Below are 23,942 nucleotides of genomic sequence, written 5' to 3' on the forward strand. Positions count from 1 at the left end.
GCACAAACGAAAAAATGGTTGACATCGAAATAAGTGTCCAAGGAATAGAAAAGCAACTGGAATCACTCAACAGAGGAAAGTCCACTGGACCTGACGGGATACCAGTTCGGTTCTACACAGACTACGCGAAAGAACTTGCCCCCCTTCTAACAGCCGTGTACCGCAAGTCTCTAGAGGAACGGAAGGTTCCAAATGATTGGAAAAGAGCACAGGTAGTCCCAGTCTTCAAGAAGGGTCGTCGAGCAGATATGCAAAACTATAGACCTATATCTCTGACGTCGATCTGTTGTAGAATTTTAGAACATGTATTTTGCTCGAGTATCATGTCGTTTTTGGAAACCCAGAATCTACTCTGTAGGAATAAACATGGATTCCGGAAACAGCGATCATGTGAGACGCAACTCGCTTTATTTGTTCATGAGACCCAGAAAATATTAGATACAGGCTATTTTCCTTGACTTCCGGAAGGCGTTCGATACAGTTTCGCACTGTCGCCTGATAAACAAAGTAAGAGGCTACGGAATTTCAGACCAGCTGTGTGGCTGGATTGAAGAGTTTTTAGCAAACAGAACACAGCATGTTGTTATCAATGGAGAGACGTCTACAGACGTTAAAGTAACCTCTGGCGTGCCACAGGGGAGTGTTATGGGACCATTGCTTTTCACAATATATATAAATGACCTAGTAGATAGAGTCGGAAGTTCCATGCGGCTTTTCGCGGATGATGCTGTAGTATACAGAGAAGTTGCAGCATTAGAAAACTGTAGCGAAATGCAGGAAGATCTGCAGCGGATAGGCACTTGGTGCAGGGAGTGGCAACTGACCCTTAACATATACAAATGTAATGTATTGCGAATACGTAGAAAGAAGGAACCTTTACTGTATGATTATATAATAGCGGAACAAACACTGGTAGCAGTTACTTCTGTAAAATATCTGGGAGTGTGCGTGCGGAACGATTTGAAGTGGAATGATCATATAAAATTAATTGTTGGCAAGGCGGGTGTCAGGTTGGGATTCATTGGGAGAGTCCTTAGAAAATGTAGTCCATCAACAAAGGAGGTGGCTTACAAAACACTCGTTCGACCTATACTTGAGTATTGCTTGTCAGTGTGGGATCCGTTCCAGATCGGGTTGATGGAGGAGATAGAGAAGATCCAAAGAAGAGCGGCGCGTTTCGTCACAGTGTTATTTGGTAACCGTGATAGCGTTACGGTGATGTTTAGCAAACTCAATTGGCAGACTCTGCAAGAGAGGCGCTCTGCATCGCGGTGTAGCTTGCTCGCCAGGTTTCGAGAGGGTGCGTTTCTGGATGAGGTATCGAATATATTGCTTCCCCCTACTTATACCTCCCGAGGAGATCACGAATGTAAAATTAGAGAAATTCGAGCGCGCACGGAGGCTTTCAAACAGTCGTTCTTCCCGCGAACAATACGCGACTGGAACAGGAAAGGGAGGTAATGACAGTGGCACGTAAAGTGCCCTCCATCACACACGGTTGGGTGGCTTGCGGTGTATAAATGTAGATGTAGATGTAGTCTTCGAATACGGCGATATGCAAACGCATGGATAGAGCAGCGTGCATATTAAAATGCCCTCTCAGTCCTCATAAGGACAATTAACTAACTGGCTGGTTCATTTCTCCACAGCTGGAGCTCAACGACACTTCAGCTAACATCTAGCTGAATGTCAGCTTCAATGAACGCAGTATTTACTCAAATTTCTCCTCTGCATCTTACAGAGCGGTAGGCGCCCCATTCTGGACTTGACGCCAGTTCAGAGAAGGGTCCACGAAAATTTCGCTCTCGTCTTTCTCGTAGCCCAACTCTCTCCCCACCTGAGTTCTTTCATTCTCCATGGTTTGGCTATTTCGACCAATAGTAGCGTTCCTCTTTTGTTGTCGAAACTCTCTCTGCCACTCGCTATGGCCCTACCACTGAACTGCGTCGAAATCTCGGCGCTCCACTCTTTCCCAGTTCGTTTCCGCCAATCGGACGTTTCGCACCGGCTCACGTGTATACCATTCACTCTTCACGTGATCAACTGCGTCACTAGTTTTGTTCGCATCCACTTGGAATTCCAAATTCCACACAAACGTTTCCTCTCGCTGCTTGTTTCACCTTCTGCTCGTTGACATGCATCGTATAGGAGCGGTGTTTTAATACCGTCGATTGAGCGTCATCCCTTTTGGACTACATACTTACAGACAAATCTGCTCATTACCGCCAAAGTAAGTTAGGTGTCATATTCTCCTTCACATTCGATGTATAGAAGTCTTATGTAAGGTGCGAAATTGACCATCATTTATTCTGCCACCTTACACATTGGCTGATGGCCATTTCCCACCAAAATTACACCTTTCGTAAACTCTGGAGACATGATCTGACTCAACTTGCCCACTTCCCAGACTAAACTATTATAACACTAATTAAATTAAGAAATGTTACAAAAAATTTGTGAAACACAGACTGTTCATAATATTTATAGGTTTGTGCTTAAATAAATAAGCTAGTATTGTTGAACAAGAATATACACGATAAATGGGTACAGGTAGTCATTAAACCTTGTTTAAACAACTACTTGGTTGTGCTTGTCAGAAGTGTCTTTTGGCACTGTTTTATTAAAGTAGCGTCAGCTAACATATCTGACTTCTTACATTACTATGATTTTGTATTAGTAATTGTAATATAGGGAGCGAAAGGCTATTTACAATTTGTAAAGAAACCAGATGGAACTTCTAAGAGTCGAAGGACATGAAAGGGAAGCAGTGGTTGGGAAGGGAGTGAGACAGGGTTATAGCCTCTCCCCGATGTTATTCAATCTGTATATTCAGCAAGCAGTAAAGGAAACAAAAGAAAAATTCGGAGTAGGTATTAAAATCCATGGAGAAGAAATAAAAACTTTGAGGCTTGCCGATGACATTCTAATTCTGTCAGAGACAGCAAAAGACTTGTAAGAGCAGCTGAACGGAATGGACAGTGTCTTGAAAGGAGGATATAAGATGAACATCAACAAAAGCAAAACGAGGATAATGGAATGTAGTCGAATTAAGTCGGGTGATGCTGAGGGAATTAGATTAGGAAATGAGACACTTAAAGTAGTAAAGGAGTTTTGCTATTTGGGGAGCAAAATAACTGATGATGGTCGAAGTAGAGAGGATATAAAATGTAGACTGGCAATGGCAAGGAAAGCGTTTCTGAAGAAGAAAAATTTGTTTACATTGAGTATAGATTTAAGTGTCAGGAAGTCATTTCTGAAAGTATTTGTATAGAGTGTAGCCATGTATGGAAGTGTTGTTGTTCATCTTATGTTGATGTTCATCTTATATCCTCCTTTCAAGACACTGTCCATTCCGTTCAACTGCTCTTCCAAGTCCTTTCCTGTCTCTGACAGAATTACAATGTCATCGGCGAACCTCAAAGTTTTTATTTCTTCTCCATGGATTTTAATACCTACTCCGAACTTTTCTTTTGTTTCCTTTACTGCTTGCTCAATATACAGATTGAATAACATCGGGGAGAGGCTACAACCCTGTCTTACTCCCTTCCCAACCACTGCTTCCCTTTATGTCCCTCGACTCTTATAACTGCCATCTGGTTTCTGTACAAATTGTAAATAGCCTTTCGCTCCCTGTATTTTAGCCCTGCCACCTTTAGAATTTGAAAGAGAGTATTCCAGTCAACATTGTCAAAAGCTTTGTCTAAGTCTACAAATGCTAGAGACGTAGGTTTGCCTTTCCTTAATCTTTCTTCTAAGATAAGTCGTAAGGTCAGTATTGCCTCACGTGTTCCAGTATTTCTATGGAATCCAAACTGATCTTCCACGAGGTCGGCTTCTACTACTTTTTCCATTTGTCTGTAAAGAATTCGTGTTAGTATTTTGCAGCTGTGGCTTATTAAACTGATAGTTCGGTAATTTTCACATCTGTCAACACCTGCTTTCCTTGGGATTGGAATTATTATATTCTTCTTGAGGTCTGAGGGTATTTCACCTGTTTCATACATCTTGCTCACCAGATGGTAGAGGTTTGTCAGGACTGGCTCTCCCAAGGCCGTCAGTCGTTCCAATGGAATGTTCTCTACTCCGGGGGCCTTGTTTCGACTCAGGTCTTTCAGTGCTCTGTCAAACTCGTCACGCAGTATCGTATCTCCCATTTCATGTTCATCTACATCCTCTTCCATTTCCATAATATTGTCCTCAAGTACATCGCCCTTGTATAGACGCTCTATATACTCCTTCCACCTTTCTGCTTTCCCTTCTTTGCTTAGAACTGGGTTTCCATCTGAACTCTTGATGTTCATACAAGTGGTTCTCCTATCTCCAAAGGTCTCTTTAATTTTTCTGTAGGCAGTATCTATCTTACCCCTAGTGAGATAAGCCTCTACATCCTTAAATTTGTCTTCTAGCCATCCCTGCTTAGCCATTTTGCACTTCCTGTCGATCTCATTTTTGAGACGTGTGTATTCCTTTTTGCCTGCTTCATTTACTGCATTTTTATATTTTCTCCTTTCATCAATTAAATTCAATATATATTCTCTTACCCAAGGTTTTCTACTAGCCCTCGTCTTTTTCCCTACTTCATCCTCTGCTGCCTTCACTACTTCATCCCTCAAAGCTACCCATTCTTCTTCTACTGTATTTCTTTCCCCCGTTCTTGTCAATTGTTCCCTTATGCTCTCCCTGAAACTCTGTACAACCTCTGGTTCTTTCAGTTTATCCAGGTCCCATCTCCTTGAATTCCCACCTTTTTGCAGTTTCTTCAGTTTTAATCTACAGGTCATAACCAATAGATTGTGGTCAGAGTCCGCATCTGCCCCTGGAAATGTCGTACAATTTAAAACCTGGTTCCTAAATCTCTGTCTTACCATTATATAATCTATCTGATACCTTTTAGTATCTCCAGGGTTCTTCCATGTATACAACCTTCTATCATGATTCTTAAACCAAGTGGTAGCTATAATTAAGTTGTGCTCTGTGCAAAATTCTACCAGGTGGCTTCCTCTTTCATTTCTTAGCCCCAATCCATATTCACCTACTATGTTTCCTTCTCTCCCTTTTCCTACACTCGAATTCCAGTCACCAATGACTATTAAATTTTCGTCTCCCTTCACTGTCTGAATAATTTCTTTTATTTCATCATACATTTCTTCAATTTCTTCGTCATCTGCAGAGCTAGTTGGCATATAAACTTATACTACTGTAGTAGGTGTGGGCTTCGTATCTATCTTGGCCACAATAATGCGTTCACTATGCTGCTTGTAGTAGCTTACCCGCATTCCTATTTTCTTATTCATAATTAAACCTACTCCTGCATTACCCCTATTTGACTTTGTGTTTATAACCCTGTAGTCACCTGACCAGAAGTCTTGTTCCTCCTGCCACCTAACTTCACTAATTCCCACTATATCTAACTTTAACCTATCCATTTCCCTTTTTAAATTTTCTAACTTACCTACCCGAGAATATAAGCTTTCGAAATGAGGTGCTACAGAAGAATGCTTAAGTTTAGATGGGTAGATCATATAACTAATGAGGAGGTATTGAATAGGATTGGGGAGAAGTTTGTGGCACAATTTGACTAGAAGAAGGGATCGGTTGGTAGGACATGTTCTGAGGCATCAAGGGATCACCAATTTAGTACAGGAGGGAAGCGTGGAGGGTAAAAGTTGGAGACCAAGATATGAATACACTAAGGAGATTCAGAAGGATGTAGGTTGCTGTAGGTACTGGGAGATGAAGAAGCATGCACAGGATAGAGTAGCATGGAGAGCTGCATCAAATCAGTCTCAGGACTGAAGACCACATAAACAACAATTGTAATTAATATTTAAATAAAGTTACTTTCAAAATAGTAAACTATTTATTAAGTAAAGACGCAAGTATGGAAAAATACGAGGTGTTCACGTTGTATTAATTTGCTGTGCAACTGTGGGGGAGATGATGTTCTCACAAATGTTTACATATTAAAAAGACAGAGATGAATGTCTTCCAGGTAGGGTGGTTATCATACAATGCTGTTATCTGAGATATCGTTTGTTGAAATCGCATGAAGCGTTAAAAAGTTTTTAATTCAGAGGTGAAAATGTTTACTCACTGTGAAATATTAACGTCTGTAGTTTTAAAGATATTGAAAATATTCTTGTGTCACTGGATGTGCCTCATTTCTCTGAGATTGCTGCTGTATTGAGATCTGCTTTAATACGTGTCTGAATTATTATAGATCCCTGAAGAGCGATAAGGAGCCAGCATTCAGCATGTCTGACACTCCAGCATTTTCTGGAGCATCTGTTGCACCAAGGTTACGTAAGCTACAGGCATCCAGATTCCCAAATTTAGGATTTGCTCATTTCCGGCGATGCTGGTCGTCTCTGTAGCTGGACTCGCCCGTACCGGTCACCTGGACGGACCTGCTGTGGGGGCGAACTCAGCCTTGGGCCCACCTGTGTGCAGTTTACAACGATTTCAGCTCCCTTCATATAACTTTCCAGGCGGCAAAATTGCTCGCCTAGACTTTTTTAACGTTAGAAATGCCACTTTCATGATAAAATGTGGCACGTTATAACATATTTATAGTGAAATGAAGGATAAAATCAAGGACTATCCAGACACAGAAATATTATTTCAGTGAAAATGGATTTGCAATATACTACGTTTACAAATCAGGCTTTAAAGTGTAAATTAATTTCTCGTAGCCCCTATTGGATTCCTAATCCTATTTATATAGTGCTGCAAATTTGTGAGAGTGCATTTTTAATCGCTATGAATATACTTGTATGATTTGAAAGGAAAAACATGAGTGACATGAAATAGATAATAATTAGGGGGTAAAATGTTCATGCATCAATTATGTAGTGCATCTGCTTGAGGTTTTTCAATATAATCTTCCAACTATTTTAATGGGTATTAAAAATTTGAAAACTTCTTGGTCCAGTTTAAGAACGTGTTACATAAAAAATTCACATTTATTCAAAAAATTATTTTATGCTTCTTAGTCTTGCCTGTGTGAAACATTTTTATCGATTTCTAAAATTTTGATGAGATTGCACCAGAGAAATGTGGTAAATTTAAAGTTTATTTCAGTTTCTCTTCAGCTGGCACGATCGTTATATTACTTCGACCTATGTTTATTTCGCGAAAGGACCGTGAGGGCAGAAATTGGAGAGATTCGACCCCACACGGAGGTTTAACAGCTATCATTTCTCCCGCGATCTTTTCGTGACTGAAACAGAAAAGAGAGGAAACGGCAGTGGTAAACAACGGACACCACACCCGTACCAGACAAGAAAGCGAGTTAACATTTCGCTGTAATGTAGTTCGGAGCTATATTGAAAATTTCGAGTCTCCAGCTTGTAAGCGTATTGCCATATCGCTGGCTTGGGTGCGGAGTATCTTTGCGAACAGCACGTTTGCAGAGTCGAGCACGGGACACGGAACTGTTATGTAGTGTTGTGGGTAGCTCTGCGTGTAACAATCATTGTTAGTACGGAAGTTGAAGTGTCGCTACAAGTGCTACTACAGTAAAGTGATAATATATGCAAGTGATTCAGAGGAAAGTGCGTCAAGAAGTAATTTAAAAAATGGATGGCTCTGAGCACTATGGGACTCAACTGCTGAGGTCATTAGTCCCCTAGAACTTAGAACTAGTTAAACCTAACTAACCTAAGGACATCACAAACATCCATGCCCGAGGCAGGATTCGAACGTGCGACCGTAGCGGTCTTGCGGTTCCAGACTGCAGCGCCTTTAACCGCACGGCCACTTCGGCCGGCACGTAATTTAAAAATTAACAGTGCTGCTGATAACGTATTTGTGTATCCTCGCGTCGTGTCGTGCCGTATCAATCATCAGCGCCTTGTTCGGTCTCTCAGAATGAACTAATGTGAATCGGCAAAAATAATTTACCATAAAAAAAGTGCAATCAAGTGCCAGTGTGTTGCAGCGAGCGTGAGAATGGTGCGTTCGGTCATCGCCTTTCCGCGTCATCAACAATCAGCCGCGCCGCGACTGTTACGCGCACGCTCGTACAACTGAGAACTGTGAACTGTGAATTTAGCTTTGTGAACAGTGTCAAAATTTATTACTAGTGCCAAGGAGGACTGGTACCAAAATGTGTGTATGCGTGGCGAAAGTAAGAACTTTCGTTCGATTATTCGGTCTCGGCAAATTCAACAATCACCCGCGTCGTGTCGGTTACGGCTACGTTGGTCTGAGTGATATTCTGGGCTGGTGTGCGCAACTCGTGGTCTTGCGGTAGCGCTCTCGGTTTCCGCGGACGGGGTCCCGGGTTCGATTCCCGGAGGGATCAGGGCTGTTCTCTGCCTGGTGATGACTGGATGTTGTGTGTTCTTCATCAATTCATAATCATTGACCCGCAAGTGGCCGAAGTGGCGTCAACTAAAGAGGGCTTACAATACGGCGGCCGAATTTCCCCGCATGGGGCCTCCTGGCCAACAATGCCATACGATCATTTTTTTTTTTTTGTGGACTGGTAATCATCCATTAATTGCGATAAACACTTATGAACTAGAGTCTAAACAGTGCAACCTGCGATTTTCTTTAATCGTCTCAGAATATAGTTGTCCATACCAGACGTCGGTCAGTGTTGTGTTTTAACGTTGAGTGGCTCCCCTAAACCCGCTTGCATATTTCGATAGATTACTTCAGGCAAGCCAGCAGCCAGCTGTGGAGCAGAACAGTACGACCGCCACGGGATTACCAGTTACGTGGGATGGACAGGGCGCACGGTCCAGAAGAGAAAAAGCCAGTTTTAGGGACCTCCACCCAATTGTACTCGCGCGTGTGTTAGAAGCTCATCGGGAAATGAAAGTGGGAAATGAAGTACCCTTCACTATTCACCAAATAAGAAAGCCACCTAACGTTGCAAAATAAATTGTAATGTAATCCTCTGAAGCACTTGAAAATGAGGCTTTAAGTTCTGCAAACGTTTTTTGGTGGCCTTGCCGCAGCGGTTACACCGGTTCCCGTGAGATCACCGAAGTTAAGCGCTGTCAGGCGTGGTCGGCACTTGGATGGGTGACTATCCATGCCGCCATGCGCTGTTGCCATATTTTGGGGTGCACTCAGCCTCGTGTTGCCAATTGAGGAGCTACTCGACCGAATAGTAGCGGCTTCGGTCAAGAATACCATCATAACGACCGGGAGAGCGGTGTGCTGACCCCACGCCCCTTCTATCCTCATCCTCCACTGAGGATGACACGGCTGTCGGATGGTCCCGGTAGGTCACTCGTGGCCTGAAGACGGAGAGCAAAACACGTTTTTTGCAATGAAAGAAAAGGGTTCTGACTCAGATAAGTGTTGTAGTAAACAGTTTATAAATCACAGTCCAAGGCGGACGACGCAAGGGATCACGGTTCATTCGTGCACATCACACAGTTCATCCATAACGAGTGGTATCTCGTCCCGTGTTTGTGTCAAGTAGTTCGGACGGCTGAAGCCTCCGTCGTGTGCCGGCAGCTGAGCAGGTGAGGGGGAAGACGAGGGAAGCGCGGGACAGCCAGCGTGCTGCAGCGCGTCACGGCCTCCCTCCCTCCCTCCTGCCAGCCTGCCTGGCTGCGCGGCCCGTCAGCTCAGCTGCCACCAGAGGCGCCGCCGGCCGTGTCACGTGATTAGCAATTACCGGCCGCAGCCAGCGGCCAGGATTACCCACAGCCCGGCGGGCCGTCCCCGACCGCCTCGGCGCCTGCTCGACGAGCGAGCGCGCATTCGCGTCGCGACACCCGTCCCCCGGCAGCGAGACGCTGCTCTGTCCTCTCTGACACTACACAGTGGCCTCCGCACCTGTTGTTAGAGATGGGCAAAACTGTTCATTTCAGAGATTGGATCAGAACTGTTCACTCCCTGAAATGAATTAGCTCTTTTTCATGACTCACCACGCATTTACAATAGAAAATAAATGGAAGGCACATTGCCCTTTAAACTTGGTTTATTCCAGTACTATACCTGTATTTTGATCTTATTTGATCCTATTTTGAAGTAACACAGATAATGAGTAAGAATTTTGTATTGTTTATTGAAATTTCCACGATATGACAAAGTTTTTGATTAGTGATTTATTTTGCACTATCGTGGTGTTTTGGGTGATCGGAAAATGTTGTAACTTGAGATTTACATTAACAATATATTTGGCTATAATGTATTAAAATTTCATTAACCTCATACAAATACATCGCAATCCATATATTTTTAAAGTGAACGTTTCCTTTCGAAGACGCCTAAAATCGCAAAATCCGTACCAGAATAAGAAAAAAATATATAAATTTGACTGTAAAACGAAAGTGCTGCATATAGCCTTACGCAGAATAAAACAAGGAAAATATTCGTGTATCACATTTTGCGATACGTTTATCGGTTCGCTCGTAATTAAAGCGTAAATTCGAGTGTCCGTAATAAAAATCCTATAGTAAGAGGAGTCATCAGGAACCTAATCTAATCAGTTTAAACAAATAAAAATAAAATAAAAACAATTGATGTATACATAACATAATAATGTAATATACATAGCGGTATTACTACGAAGAACAATATCCAGTGGGGACGAACTCCGATGCAGAGGCGCTGAGTCGAGCAGGTCGAGCCGCGAGCTGTATTACTGCGTGAGCTGAGACCGCAGAGACCAGAGTGACACCTGAGTCGCTTTGCTCGACGCTCTGGCTAGAGTCGAGACGGTGGGGTGAGCGTTGAGCGGGCGAGTTCCAAGGGTGGGGGGGAGCGGTGAACTCACCCGCTCCGAGACAAATCGTCCGTTCCCTTGCGAGCAGGTTTTTGCAAGTAGTTCCTATGTTATCCGCTAGGTGGCTCTCTGTCCTGTTGCTCGCATCAACTGCCCAGAGGGCAGGACGTGCGACTGAAACGATCGCCGACAGAGTGCGATGCGAAGTTAAGCTGCGCCAGACACTGCAAGCGGCAGACGACGCACAGAGACGGCATGGCATATGTGAAACACAAAATCCAATGGGGCACTGCACAATGCAGGCAGCCAAGGTAGAAGCAGGGCAGAGGCCGGCGCTGGCTGTGTTGTGTGGTGTGCACTGTGCTCTGACCAGCAGAGGCACTGCTGATATGCTCCGTCTCTCTCTCTCTCTCTCTCTCTCTCTCTCTCTCTCTGCCGTGGGAAACGTTTGGAGCTACCGTTCTTTTTTTTAAATCACTGATTGTTCACTCCTTTGAAAGATTGAACTCTATGAATTAGTTCAAGAGCGGATCCCCCATCTCTACCTGTTGTCACTACACACGGAGCAGTCTACATGCACTGACACACTTAGGTACAGGGGTACCTACAACTACATGGCCTGACACGGACGATTTGGATGGGATTGGGTTTGGACGGGACTCGGTTAATGAAAAGGTGACATACAATACAAGGTTTATTTCCCCAAAACAATTAATTGTAATGAATTACAGTATGGTTTACAAACTACAGTGACACAAACAATCAAACTGCTTACTATATGAGGTAATAGAAATGTGAAATGTGAACAGAGAAACTTACGTGTCGTTTGAATCACTGCCAAACAAACTTTACAATTTGATACTTTGACAAATAATCGTTGTGCATTAAACTACATACTTTCACGTAATACAGTTAAATTTTTAATTATGAAGCACAAATGTATAATTTACGATTAAATTTTCATTTGAAGTTACTCCTTCCTATACCTTCTTCAAAAATGGTTCAAATGGCTCTGAGCACTATGGGACTTAAAAGTTCTGAGGTCATCAGTCCCCTAGAACTTAGAACTACTTAAACCTAACTAACGTAAGGACATCACACACATCGATGCCCGAGGCAGGATTCGGACCTGCGACCGTAGTGGTCTCGCGGTTCCAAACTGACGCGCATAGAACCGCTTGGCCACACCGGCCAGCACTTCTTTAAAAGAGTGATAAAATTTTCAACAGGTATCTCAGCTAAAAATGCCCTAAAATCCTTAACACAACAACATGTACATGAGTAAATACATGTACGGCAAGGCCCAACGTTAACACCGCAAACACATACAAACTTTCGCCAACATGGACCCCTTGCCGGTCAAAACATGTTATGACTACAGCAGCGGCCAAACTTACATAGGTAATAACGCAGACCACCTTGCAATCTTGAACCAAAATCAGTTTACACGAAGGAGGAAGAAGGGGGGGAGGGGTAAACACAATAAATACCATACGCAAGTGCACTTGCCAAACCTACTACTAAAAATACAGTATAAAAGCTCTCAATTAATGACAAATCCGGGATAAGCCCGGTAATATTGCACCTGAGCGCTAGTAGTCAAAATAAGGTTGACAAATACCAAGGTCTGACACCATCTTAGGGCTAACTGGCACAACAAATAAATAAGAGTAAAAGAACAAGCAAATGCCAATGCTCAAGAATTTAAGTAGGATTAAGTACACACGAGGCTAAAATCAATTGCTAGCACCTTGGACATCGTCTTAGGCTTAATTGACACTACAAATAAAGGTAAAAGGACAGACAAATGACAATGCCCAGCAATTTAAATAAAATAAGTAAGCACAAGGCTAAAAGCAATTGCTAGCAACTTAACAAGCACACATAAAAATATCGGACTGCTGCCACATCACAAACGGAACAGGCGCGCGCGCAATTCCCCAGCAAGCCAGAAAACCAACAACACACACTCCAGCAACCGAGCCAGCCAGACCACAGTAATTTCAACTCAGAATCAGGGCGCGTGAGCACACCGGGTCCACGCAAAACACACAATGCCAAATAATTCCCACCAACAGATACGGCCGCCCCCCCGGGCGGGAAAACAGCGACGACGACTGGGTACACACCAGCAGAAAACTCGACACCCACACTCCGGCTCTAACGGAAGCACGCAGAAAATATGATCAAGCTGAAGTAAGGTGAAACGAACCCCGCCACGCAGACCGGACAGAGCAAACACACACCAAAACTGCCCTGCAGTCCTTACAACTCCTGGGTGCGGACACCAAAGCGATACCGTGGCACCCTTTTCAGGGGCTGAGAACCTCGAGCGATCTCGTGCAGGAATCCATCAGTTGTCCCTTACACCAAGTCATCAACACGGCACACTGCCCAATGCCCAAATCAACGAGGCCCGACAACAGCGAGAGCACACCTCCGTGCCGGGGCGGAAGGCAAAACGCCGCCAGCTCGGTGCGAATCCAACTGGCGAGGCGAGCGCGCGCGGACCCTCGCGAAAAACGCTCCAGAGGGCAGCAGCCGCCTCGGCGCCTGCGCAGGCCGAACCACACGGAAACAGAAATACAAGTCGCTATCGGTAGTGCCGGATACGCAACGCGCCAGAGAAGTGGCACCCACTTAATGGCGAAAACTGGCGGGTTAGTCCATCTCAGGGTTATTATTGTGCACAAACCGTTCACTAACAGACATTGCTCTATGACTGGGTGCACTGTCAAGCTCATACAGTCATCGTCTCCCAACTGTTGCTCTACTCTATGCGGTACAGAATGCTGCAAACTGTGTTAATACTCTTCTGCGAAATAAAAGCAACACAACCAATGAGCCGTGCGTCGCTCGCGTTCCCGCCATCACGTATTTTACACCCTGTTTTTAACGTACTTCCACCTCACTACGATAATTTAAATTACTACTTTCAGTTGCTGTTTAGCATGACCGTGAGCGGCGCTTTTTTTTTTTTTTATCATCATTCTACTGACTGGTTTGATGCGGCCCGCCACAAATTCCTTTCCTGTGCTAACCTCTTCATCTCAGAGTAGCACTTGCAACCTACGTCCTCAATTAGTTGCTTGACGTATTCCAATCTCTGCCTTCCTCTACAGTTTTTGCCCTCTACAGCTCCCTCTAGTACCATGGAAGTCATTCCCTCATGTCTTAGCAGATGTCCTATCATCCTGTCCCTTCTCCTTATCAGTGTTCTCTACATATTCCTTTCCTCTCCGATTCTGCGTAGAACCTCCTCATTCCTCACCTTATCAGTCCACCTAATTTTCAACATTCGTCTATAGCACCACATCTCAAATGCTTCGATTCTCTTCTGTTCCGGTTTTCCCACAGTCCATGTTTCACTACCATACAATGCTGTACTCCAGACGTACATCCTCAGAAATTTCTTCCTCAAATTGAGGTCGGTATTTGATATTAGTAGACTTCTCTTGGCCAGAAACGCCTTCTTTGCCATAGCGAGTCTGCTTTTGATGTCCTCCTTGCTCCGTCCGTCATTGGTTATTTTACTGCCTAGGTAGCAGAATTCCTTAACTTCATTGACTTCGTGACCATCAATCCTGATGTTAAGTTTCTCGCTGTTCTCATTTCTACTACTTCTCATTACCTTCGTCTTTCTCCGATTTACTCTCAAACCGTACTGTGTACTCATTAGACTGTTCATTCCGTTCAGCAGATCATTTAATTCATCTTCACTTTCACTCAGGATAGCAATGTCATCAGCGAATCGTATCATTGATATCCTTTCACCTTGTAATTTTATTCCACTCCTGAACCTTTCTTTTATTTCCATCATTGCTTCCTCGATGTACAGATTGAAGAGTAGGGGCGAAAGGCTACAGCCTTGTCTTACACCCTTCTTAATACGAGCACTTCGTTCTTGATCGTCCACTCTTATTATTCCCTCTTGGTTGTTGTACATATTGTATATGACCCGTCTCTCCCTATAGCTTACCCCTACTTTTTTCAGAATCTCGAACAGCTTGCACCATTTTATATTGTCGAACGCTTTTTCCAGGTCGACAAATCCTACGAAAGTGTCTTGATTTTTCTTTAGCCTTGCTTCCATTATTAGCCGTAACGTCAGAATTGCCTCTCTCGTCCCTTTACTTTTCCTAAAGCCAAACTGATCGTCACCTAGCGCATTCTCAATTTCCTTTTCCATTCTTCTGTATATTATTCTTGTAAGCAGCTTCGATGCATGAGCTGTTAAGCAGATGGTGCGATAATTCTCGCACTTGTCAGCTGTTGCCGTCTTCGGAATTGTGTGGATGGTGCTTTTCCGAAAGTCAGATGGTATATCGCCAGACTCATATATTCTACACACCAACGTGAATAGTCGTTTTGTTGCCACTTCCCCCAATGATTTTAGAAATTCTGATGGAATGGTATCAATCCCTTCTGCCTTATTTGACCGTAAGTCCTTCAGAGCTCTTTTAAATTCCGATTCTAATACTGGATCCCCTATCTCTTCTAAATCTACTCCTGTTTCTTCTTCTATCACATCAGACAAATCTTCTTCTTCATAGAGGCTTTCAATGTGTTCTTTCCACCTATCTGCTCTCTCCTCTGCATTTAACAGTGGAATTCCCGTTGCTCTCTGAATGTTACCACCTTTGCTTTTAATGTCACCAAAGGTTGTTTTGACTTTCCTGTATGCTGAGTCTGTCCTTCCGACAATCATATCTTTTTCGATGTCTTCACATTTTTCCTGCAGCCATTTCGTCTTAGCTTCCCTGCACTTCCTATTTATTTCATTTCTCAGCGACTTGTATTTCTGCATTCCTGATTTTCCCGGAACATGTTTGTACTTCCTCCTTTCATCAATCAACTGAAGTATTTCTTTTGTTACCCATGGTTTCTTCGCAGCTACCTTCTTTGTACCTATGTTTTCCTTCCCAACTTCTGTGATGGCCCTTTTTAGAGATGTCCATTCCTCTTCAACTGTACTGCCTACTGCGCTATTCCTTATTGCTGTATCTATAGCGTTAGAGAACTTCAAACGTATCTCGTCATTCCTTAGTACTTCCGTATCCCACTTCTATGCGTATTGATTCTTCCTAACTAATGTCTTGAACTTCAGCCTACTCTTCATCACTACTATATTGTGATCTGAGTCTATATCTGCACCTGGATACGCCTTACAATCCAGTATCTGATTTCGGAATCTCTGTCTGACCATGATGTAATCTAATTGAAATCTTCCCGTATCTCCCGGCCTTTTCCAAGTATACCTCCTCCTCTTGTGATTCTTGAACAGGGTATTCGCTATTACTAGCTGAAACTTGTTACAGAACTCAATTAGTCTTTCTCCTCTTCCATTCCTTGTCCCAAGCCCATATTCTCCTGTAACCTTTTCTTCTACTCCTTCCCCTTCAACTGCATTCCAGTCGCCCATGACTACTAGATTTTCGTCCCCCTTTACATAATGCATTACCCTTTCAATATCCTCATACACTTTCTCTATCTGTTCATCTTCAGCTTGCGACGTCGGCATGTATACCTGAACTATCGTTGTCGGTGTTGGACTGCTGTCGATTCTGATTAGAACCACCCGGTCACTGAACTGTTTACAGTAACACACCCTCTGCCCTACCTTCCTATTCATAACGAGTCCTACACCTTTTATACCATTTTCTGCTGCTGTTGATAGTACCCGATACTCATCTGACCAGAAATGCGTGCCAGCACGTTTCCGACTTTGATAAAGGTTGGATTGTAGCCTATCGTCATTGCGGTTTATCGTGTCGCGACATTGCTGGTCGCGTTGGTCGAGATCGAATGACTGTTAGCAGAATACGGAATCGGTGGGTTCAGGAGGGTAATACGGAACGCCGTGCTGGATCCCAACGGCCTAGTATCACTAGCAGTCGAGATGACAGGCCTCTTATTCGCATGGCTGTAACGGATCGTGCAGCCACGTCTCGATCCCTGAGTCAACAGATGGGGCGTTTGAAAGACAATAACCATCTCCACGAACAATTCGACGACGTTTGCAGCAGCATGGGACTATCAGCTCGGAGACCATGGCTGCGGTTTTTCGGATGAATCCAGGTTCTGTTTACGGTATCGTGATGGTCGCATCCATGTTTGGTGACATCGCGGTGGACGCACATTGGAAGCGTGTATTCGTCATCGCCACACTGGTTACACGTCTCCGTCACCTCTTGTTCGCATTGATGGCACTTTGACCAGTGGACGTTACATTTCAGATGTGTTACGACCCGTGGCTCTACCCTTCATTCGATCGTTGCGAAACCCTACATTTCAGCAGGATAATGCACGACCACATGTTGCAGGTCCTGTACGGGTCTTTCTGGATACAGAAAATGTTCGAGTGCTGCCCTGGCCGGCACATTCTCCAAACCTCTCACCATCTGAAAACGTCTGATCACTGGTCGCCGAGCAACTGGCTCGTCACAATACGCCAGTCACTACTCTTGATGAGCTATTCTATCGTGTTGAAGCTGCATAGGCAGCTGCACCTGTACATGCCATGCAAGCTCTGTTTGACACAATGCACAGGCGTATCGAGGCCGTTATTACGGTCAGAGGTGGTTGTTCTGGGTACTGATTTCTCAGGAACTATACACCTTAATTGCGTGAAAATGTAATCACATATCAGTTGTAGTATAATATGTTTGTCCAATGAATACCCGTTTATCATCTGCATTTCTTCTTGGTGTAGCAGTTTTAATGTCCCGTAGTTATTTCTAGTACTCATTCTGAGGGATTTATCTCTTGAAGGTAACAGCAATACTGAGCTTTCGGTTTTTAATTTCTGGCGCTTCTCTATCCCTCTGCTGCACGTGGCCATCATCCTCCTATCTGTCTGTAAACACTGTAGGTGGTGCCTGCTGACGTCAGAGGGCGAAACCCCTCCCTCCTCCCGACAGTATTTCACAGTTGCCGCCTGGTGCATTCCTTCTCTTGGTAACTGGATCAGCGCGCTAATCTCGCTGGAGAGAATCGGTCTCTACAGCAGAGAATCCTCTGGAGGTGGCTGAGAGTGGCGGACGCTCCCTGAGCGGACAAATACGTGTGTTGGCCACAGACACAGAACGACGCTTCGCTCCTTTAGGCACATCATCAGTGACTGCTCCTGACTCATTACGGAGTTCTGAGAAGAACACCGCTTCTCGGTTGGCCGCGCCACTTCACATACAGATCCCAGACGCAGACGGTTTGCACTGGTTAATACTGATTCATGACTGCGTTATCACAGTACCACAGCTGAGAGACCTCGGGATTCTCAACACACTGGGAGGGAAGTAAGTGGAATACAGTCAATCGCGAGATAATCTAACTTACACAGACGGCAAAAAATAGCTAGTCCAAGGAGGAGATGTGCGACATAAATCAATGTTGGTACGTGTGTTTTACATCTGAAAGATGATGCCTATTCAAATTTTGCGGCAGTAGCACAAGACTGGCTCCAGTAGCGTATCCTGGTAGTGCATCCTATGAGGATACAAATGAGATTTGTTTTAATTAATTAATTATATTCATAATTGCGAGTATGGACAACCATTAGCTGCAGAATGAAACGGCGACAATGAAAATTTGTGGCAGACCGGAAATCGCTTATCGCGAGCGGTTGCGTTACCACTTCCTTTTAACATTTATTTATAGAACAATGTTAAATATTTCATACACATAATAAGTACATGTACTAACCATGCACACATGCTCTTCATGAAACGATATAAACAAAAACAGTATGATCATTGCAATTATGCTGATGTTAAAGAATACAGCAGAGGATGGTGTTACTGACTAAATTACCAGAAAGATTTAATTTGAACATCAAGAAAAGTTATTTAAAGACATTCAAACTTCTTCAAACATGAATAAATAAATAAACTGCACTTTGAATTACATGTGCTCCAATCTTTACAGAAGCATAAATAGCACTTTATGAAGGATACCAGCAAGTTTTTGGGACAATTTTTAGTACATTAATGTACTCGAGGAAATCGTCTCAGAGAGAGACACGTTAAGTGAAGAAACTGATCTTTGATCTTCTCAGCTCAGCCAGCCTAGCTATGAGCATTTCACACAATTGTATGGAAATCACCAAAAACTTATACAGAATATGGAAGATTTATGCCTATTGCACATAAAAACAATTTAGTAATCATGTAAGACAATCTCTTAAATACTTTAGAGTGGCGGAAAAGAGATGTTATAAAGCTGACTAGCCTTTCTACTACACTTTCTCGACATTAGTGGAATGTTAGTTACCTGAACTGATCAGACCTACATAGTGGATCTTTCACTGGAAAACTGACTTACACATAGCAGTGAAAAAATAAACAGGGCAATTGGCCAGCCATTGAATATTACATTATATCAGATAAAATCTCGCCGGCCAGTGTGGCCTTGCGGTTCTAGCGCTTCAGTTTGGAACCGCGTGACCGCTACGGTCGCAGGTTCGAATCCTGCCTCGGGCATGGATGTGTGTGATGTCCTTAGGTTAGTTAGGTTTAATTAGTTCTAAGTTCTAGGCGACTGATGACCTCAGCAGTTAAGTCGCATAGTGCTCAGAGCCATTTGAACCAAGATAAAATCTCATGGTTTTTAACCAATCGATAAAGACATTTCCATAAAAACTGTCAATTTTTCATATTTATACTATGAACCAATAATGAAGCTTTAGTGTTTCGTGATTTGACACTATTAGACACACAATCTGACTGTCACATAAGTTCCATACATTAACTTATAAATTTTCAAAAACTACTTTTTGAAGAAGAAAAAGGACACACCAAATATTTACAGTAAAAATTTAAATAATATTCTTAAGGAGACTACAATCCATCACCACTTGGCTGTGTGTTCACAACTCAGAGCCAGAATTCCACATGTCGTTAACCACACGTCTACAACCTGTATCTGTTCATCCATTATGTATATTCCTGCACAGGTGAGAAATTTTAATTGAAAATCGCTTGCATGCATAGACAAATATCTTAATCCAATCGGTGTTGATGTGTGGTGTGGTCTGTCATCGCACAATTTGACTGTCCCGTTCAACTTTGAAGGAACCGTAGCTGGTGAGGTGTCTTCATATGTTGCAAATATCGATTTTACCTGCCATACGAGAGGTGTTTGGAAATGAAAGATTTTACATACAACTACACTACTGGCCATTAAAATTGCTACACCACGAAGATGACGTGTTACATACGCGAAATTTAACCGACAGGAAGGTGATGCTGTGATATGTAAATGATTAGCTTTTCAGAGCATTCATACAACGTTGGCGCCAGTGGCGAAACCTACAACTTGCTGACATGGGGAAAGTTTCCAACCGATTTCTCAAACACAAACAGCAGTTGACCGGCGCTGCCTGGTGCAACGTTGTTGTGATGCCTCGTGTAGGGAGGAGAGATGCGTACCATCACGTTTCCGACTTTGATAAAGGTCGTATTGTACCCTATCACGATTGCGGTTTATCGTATCGCACCATTGCTGCTCGGGCTGGTCGAGATCCAATGACTGTTAGCAGAATATGGAGTTGGTGGGTTCAGGAGGGTAATACGGAATGCCGTGCTGGAGCCCAACATCCTCGTATCACTAGCAGTCGAGGTGACAGGCATCTTATCCGCATGGCAGTAACGGATCGTGCAGCCACGTCTCGATCCCTGAGTCAACAGATGGGGACGTTTGAAAGACAACGACCATCTGCACGAACAGTTTGACGACGTTTGCAGCAGCATGGACTATCAGTTCGGAGGCCATGGCTGCGGTTACCCTTGGCGCTCCATCAAAGACAGGAGCGCCTGCGATGGTGTACTCGACGACGAACCTGGGTGCACGAATGGCAGAAAGTCATTTTTTCGGATGATCCACATTCTGTTTACAGCATCATGATGGTCACATCCGTGTTTGGCGACATCGCGGTGAACGTACATTGGAAGCGTGTATTCGTCATCGCCATACTGGCGTATCACCCGGCGTGATAGTATGTGGTGCCATTCGTTACACGTCTCGGCCAACTCTTGTTCGCACTGACGGCACTTTGAACAGTGGACGTTACATTTCAGATGTGTTACGACCCGTGGCTCTACCCTTCAGTCGATCGATGCGAATCCCTACATTTGAGCAGGATAATGCACGACCGCATGTTGCAGGTCCTGTACGGGCCTTTCTGGATACACAAAATGTTTGACTGCTGCCCTTGCCAGCGCATTCTCCACATCTCTCACCAATTGAAAACTTCTGGTCAATGGTGGCCGAGCTACTGGCTCGTCACAATACTCCAGTCACTACTCCTGATGAACTGTGTTATCGTGTTGAAGCTGCATGGGCAGCTGTACCTGTACACGCCATCCATCTCTGTTTGACTCAACGCCCAGATGTATCGAGGCCGTTATAAAGGGCCAGAGGTGGTTGTTCTGGATGCTGATTTCTCAGGATCTATGCACCCAAATTTCGTGAAAGTGTAATCACATGTCAGTTTTTAAGGGGTCCGTAGGCCCTTACTATAAGTTTGCACTCGGCACAGGTCGATAGGGCAAACAATCGACTGTGTCGTGTTGTGAGAGCGAGTGTGAGTTGGGGGAGTCCCATGTTGCGGGCCGAGCTGTGTGGAGGCCAGTTGTTGTAATCCAAGGCTTTACCGACAAAGGGAGTGGCCATCGCCGCGGTTTAACCCCCTTGTGCTAGAATAATACTGGGAAGGTGAAGAAGTATAATTACGAGAGTGATCAGTGATATTTCTGTGCCGATATTTTGGTTTCGCGTCTACCGCGCCGGCATCATTTTGGATTGCAGTGTTGGATTGCAGTGTTGGATTAGCGTGTGACGATAACGAATAACGAAGACGCCTGTGCTGAGATTAGCCGTAATTAGATGCGTATGACGATGGCAGTGGCTGTCTCCTCTCTTTGGTGTTTTTGAGACGAATATAGGTTCTTGATTAGTGAAACTGTGTTGGTGTTCTTCTTGTTACCAGACATTTCATTATTACAGCATTTGAGAAGGACAAACTGGAAAGTAACAACTCCGTAGCAGTTATTTCCGATTGCCAGCCCCATTAGGTACACGGTCACATTAATAATAATTATTGGGCTGCTATTTGATCAGGCCAGATCGGGTCGAAATTAAATCGGAGGTGTTACAAGTTCTACTATAATATATTTGTCGAATGAATATCCATTTATAATCTGCATTTCTTCTTGGTGTAGCAATTGTAATGGCGAGTAGTGTAGATGGCGCTCCACCTCACTACCACAGAGATGTCAGAGTCTACTGGGTTGTAAATCTACCTGGGCGATGAGGTCGAAGGGGTGCTGTTGAGTACCCGTCAAGGTCTCCAGACCTTACACCTCTAGACTTCCACCTATGGGGGTCTTGAAAAATGAAGTTTATCAGCCGAAGCCAGCTACACCGAACGAGATATGAGAGATCATCAAGGCGTCCTGTGTGGCTGTCACACCAGCACCACTGACAGCCGTAGTTCAGTCAACCGTTTAACGTTATCGACTTTCTTTGACTGTTAATGAGAGTAAATTTCAACACATAAAGTAACCTTCCCACCAGGTCCTCATTTTGTTCCTTAAATACTAACAAAGAGTGTCTATGTTTTTCTGTCCTCTTCTGTAGTAAGCTGTGACTGGCTGAAGAAGAGAGGGAGCAGTGAAGGACAGAGGGGAGTACATTGCAGCTGGGTTTTTTCACCGAGTTTTAAAATATATTTTATGTATGGAAACTATATTCTGACTGGCTGCCTAATTTCGACACTATGCTGATATTCATTGGAGATGGGAGGGGGATGGCGGATGAATTGGGGGAGGTGATATGGAAGGGGATGGAAGGGACTCGATTATGTAGTGCATTCAAGGTCAGGATCAAGGTAAAAGGTCAAGGTCGTTGATCCTGGCCCTGGATGTAGCCAGTCGAAAGTTCAAAGTGCACCAGAATCGGCGTACCCAATACTACTCTCTTTATCTGAGAACAGAATTTCTGTCCCCCATCCTCAGTTATTTTTATCGTTGGAACACAATATACAGTCCTTTGCACACGTACTGTGCCAATTTGCCCAAATGCAGTCCAGTAAGGTACAGTCTGAAATCCCTCAACCTACAATACGACATGGCCTTACTCGTTACGATAGAAAGATTTACGATAGTGTGATGCAGTTCAGAAGTTACGTAACTGTGTGGCACTCTTACATGTGGGGAAGGAGAGCTCTTACGCAGAAATTCTGCTTGTCTTACTGCATATTCACCAAGAAGTTGTGATATAGTTATTCGGGCATTTTTGATTTTTTAATCTCATAACCGAAATGTGGAACCACGTGTTTCATCAGTGACAATGATTCTTGAATCTTAAAGTTGCATGATTTCTGTCGTAATCTCTTAACGAGATTAACTTTAAAACCGAGGGATTAACCTTAAAAACATGATTTTACATTAATGTAAAATTCCAGGGAACTAAAATACACGTGCAATGATACTCTGAAGTATATTAGCTTGGCTTGCAAAGTGAGATATTACTTCAATCAAACTGGTTTCAAGATAAGGAAGTATCCAAAATGGCCATACAGATGATTTATCCAAAGCATGTTTCAACGACGGCTCTAGAACTGCCATTTGAAGAGCATTTATGAGACTTTATTTTACAGGAAACCGTATCCAGTTTGCCTGTCTTTTTAGTAACTGAGGAAAAAAGTGGCTTGGTAGTTCACATGAACTAACAGTATCACTTCTCTTGTTATTATGTTTGAGACAAGTGACACTTCACTGTGACGTTGTACTTCAGATTTTTACAAACAGAACACGAAAGGGTCTGTTAACAAGTTTTATACAAAACAACACCTGGCGAGCTGTAAGCAGAGTCTACCTTCTAAAATATTTGAACACGTTTGGATATTGTGAGGCGAAATAGCGAAACACGAAATAATAATGGCCAGGATGCAGGGCCAAACAATGATAGAACATTATGTGAATGTATGCTTTCCCGGCGTATACAGCTGGCGAAGAGTTCTCGGGCTTCCAGCCGGGTGGCGGTGTCTTCAAACTGCGACGTTTCGACGAGTGACATACTCATCATCTTCTGGCGAAGTGCCGAGACTTTGCGGATGCTGGTCCCTTTATACCTGCGGTGTGCCCCCCACCACCTGGCCGCGGGAGGCTGGGTCCAGAGGAGCCGGCGGGCGAGGTGGAGGGGGAAGCGGGTACGCCGTTCGTGTCTCCGTCAGAGCATTGTGATCGCGTCTCGT

Source organism: Schistocerca cancellata, chromosome 3, assembly GCF_023864275.1.
Source record: "Schistocerca cancellata isolate TAMUIC-IGC-003103 chromosome 3, iqSchCanc2.1, whole genome shotgun sequence".
Taxonomy (NCBI): Eukaryota; Metazoa; Arthropoda; class Insecta; order Orthoptera; family Acrididae; genus Schistocerca; species Schistocerca cancellata.